Here is a 3,445-nt window from a genome sequence, read left to right as displayed (position 1 = left end):
TTGTTGTTGTTGTTGTTAGTGGAATGATTGTGTATATCATAAAGCATACAATGGAAGACTGAAAGTGGACCATTAACAATAGTGATGGGGAACAGGTAAGAACTCTCAAGACTGTTCCAGAAAAAATATATAAAATTAACAATAGTTCTAATATTGTGTGTATGTAACAATTTGGTGAATTGTTCCAAAAGTCAGAGTGTACAAATGTGAAAAAAATGCTTTCTCAATTTCAACATTTAGCAGTCTATTTGAAAGGCTGAGCCTCTCAAGGGACCTGTGGTAGAGCAAATCAACATTGCAAGTATTAGCAGGATTCACTGCCCTATTTTGCCCTGTGAGAGAAATAAACAGGCCAACAATTTTAGAAGCTAACATGTAACTTTGCACCAGATACATCTGGTAGAGGTCAGAGTACTACCAGGTGGACTCCAGTTCAGAATGCTTGAGTGGAAAATTCCATCCTACAATATATGATATTAATAACACCAGGCTGGTGTCATTACATGGATGACTTCTTTTAAATTTCATGGAACTTTGAGTACCATAAGGTCTCAGAGTATCAGGAGTGACATGTAATCTTGAAATCTTGATTTGTAGAGGATGCCACCAGGCATTGCAAGCATGACACCTTAACCAACATTGTCCCTCACCATCTGCTGTTGTGAGCCATTCAAGGACTGTCACTGAACACAGAAATAAACAGTACAGAAATACTGAGGAATTAGTTTATATTCTTTTAGGTATAACTCTTCAATAATAAGTAAGGCAATTCATAAATTTCAGACATATAAAATATTAGGATAAAAATTAGGATGTATAGACTGAGATAAAAATTGTGTTATATTTCATAGGTGGTCTCTGAACAGAGATTAAGATTAAAGACACATGATGACTCTTTATCTACCAACATTTTTGAATCATTAGTAATTTTCTCACTAGTCTGATGATCATTTCTCATGACAATGATTTTGATGTTGTCTATTCTAAGTCCAAAAATGCAAAATAACAGATCACCCAAACAGTACTCTTATTTTGATATGAAAAATAGTTCCATTGTAAAATTACTTTAACTCAGTTTTTAATGTAATTGACTTTGTAATTTGTGCTACAGCGTTGTCTGGAGTAAATATGGTCAAATAGCCAGCTTTATAAAGCATTTTAAGTTCAAATATTAAGTTTTCCTATGACAGATTTATTTTCATTCTGTGTGTATATTGTAATGTATGTGGGTATGAATGTGGATATATGCATTCCGTGGTGCATGTGTGAAGTTTAGACAACCTCAGGTACTCTTCCTCACTATCCACATTGTTTGGGATAAAGGTTTTGTTGTTTGCTATAACTTTTGTTCCTCTCTCTTTAGTTTATTATAACTTATTTATATTACATCCCGATTGGTCTTATCTTCCCATATCCACCCCCTTCCCTCTTCTACCCTACTCCCCTCACCTAGACCTGTGACTGAGGGGCAGGGGAATCTCTCTTGACCCTCTGACCACAGTCTATCAGGTCTTATAAGGACAGCCTGTGCCCCTTCCTCTCTGTGCCCTCAGGGTCACCCCTCAAAGGGGAAATGTGATCAAATCACAGGCACTGGAGTTCATGTCAGAGCCAATCCCATCTCCCACCCTCTACCCTCCAAATCCTTAGCCTGGAGAATGAGCTGACCTTTGGGTATATCTGAACAGGCAGTATAGGTGCTCTGCATGCCTTGTCCTTGGTTGGTGCATCAATTTGTGTAGCCCCCCTGGGTTGAAATCCACAGGCCTTGATGGTCTCTCTATGGGGCTGCTGACCCCTCCTCCAGGTCCCTCTCCTTAGGAGAACTGGAGTTGAGATGAATGTTAGCATGTCCAGTCCAGCTTTGTATAGACCCTGATGGTCACAATGCATGTTTTCATGCTTGTAAGGCAAGCACTGTAAACACTGAGTTATCTATCAGGCTCTTGTAAAATAAGCAAAGACCTTCATGGACTCAAATTTACTATGATTTAAAAAATGTATTTCATTATGAAAAATAATAAAAAAATGTATGGTTATATATCATATAATTTGTTTTTCTTACTATGATTTTTTAAAAAAATCTGTAACTTAATAATGAAGACATTATATGAATTATGTCAAGTAAAAAATGTCAAATATTTGCGTGGACATTTCTAATATAGAAATATATTTGTGGTTTGCTACCTCAGTGCAGAATTTTTGTTAAATTTTATTTTTCCAAGAAAAAAATCGTTTTGCACAAGGCCATTGTAAGCCACAAAAATGTGCACTGGAAGATTTACAAAATTATATTGTATGTAATTTAAAACAGTATGTAACAGCTGATATTGTTTTTTGCCTCTTTCTTTCTTAGAATGGATAGATTAGACAGAATGCCTCATCTGAACAATACCATAGAAAGAAAGTTTAATAGAGAAGTTAAATAACAGAAACACCTCTTGCACTAAGAATAATATGCAAATAAATTATTTATCATATGAAGTCATTATAATTCTGGATGTAAAAACGATATCAATATAGATAATATTACCCAAAGCCTAGCAGACCACCAATGGTTAGATGAACCATATATTATGGAACAATTTGTAATTTAGTTTAAACATTTTTGAGTGGACCACTTTTTAAATTAATTATAATTTATTCATATTACATCCTGATTGTTATCTGCACACCCCTATCTTCCAGTTCCCACCTTCCCATTCTCTTCTGCCTCATTCCCTTCCCCTAACCCTCTTACTCCTAGCCCACTGTTTGGCCATAGCCTATTAGGACTCTTCAGGATAGCCTGTATCCCCTTCCTCTGTATGCCCTCAAGGCCATCTTGCCTAGATGAAATGACCACATCATGGTGACCAAAATGAATGTCAGAGGTTCAGCAAGAGTCACCCCACCTCTGACCCAACGTGGAGAATCAGCTGTCCATTGGCTGAATCTGAACAGGAGTCTTGGTTCTTTGCATGTATTGTCCTTTGCTCCTGCTTCCTCTTGGACCTTCCATCCACAAACTCTTCCCTACAATTCTCATCACTCTGCACAGAGTCCATCTTTGAGTCCCACTATCTGACCACTCCCTGATGAGTTGAGTCTTTCAGAGGTGATCTATTTTAGGCTAATATCAACTTATAAGTGAGTATATACCATGCTTGTTTTTCTGAGTCTGGGTTACTTAACTCAGGATAATCATTTCTAGTCCATAAATTTGCTTGCATAAATGTACTGCACTTCCTTTATCCATTCTTCGATTGAGGGACATCTAGGTTGTTTCCAGGATCTGGCTATTGTGACAAAAACTTCTATGAACATAGTTGAGCAAATAACATCATCTAAATATGAAACAATCTACATGAAGATAAAGGAATTCAACAAATATATCTTCTTAACAAAATACATTTGCTGTTTTTCCATAGTATACAGAGAACAAAAAATATATAGAAACAGTAAC

This window comes from Acomys russatus, chromosome 28 (assembly GCF_903995435.1).
Source record: "Acomys russatus chromosome 28, mAcoRus1.1, whole genome shotgun sequence".
Lineage (NCBI taxonomy): Eukaryota > Metazoa > Chordata > Mammalia > Rodentia > Muridae > Acomys > Acomys russatus.
The sequence above is the reverse complement of the archived record's forward strand: the minus strand, read 5'-3'. Positions refer to the sequence as shown.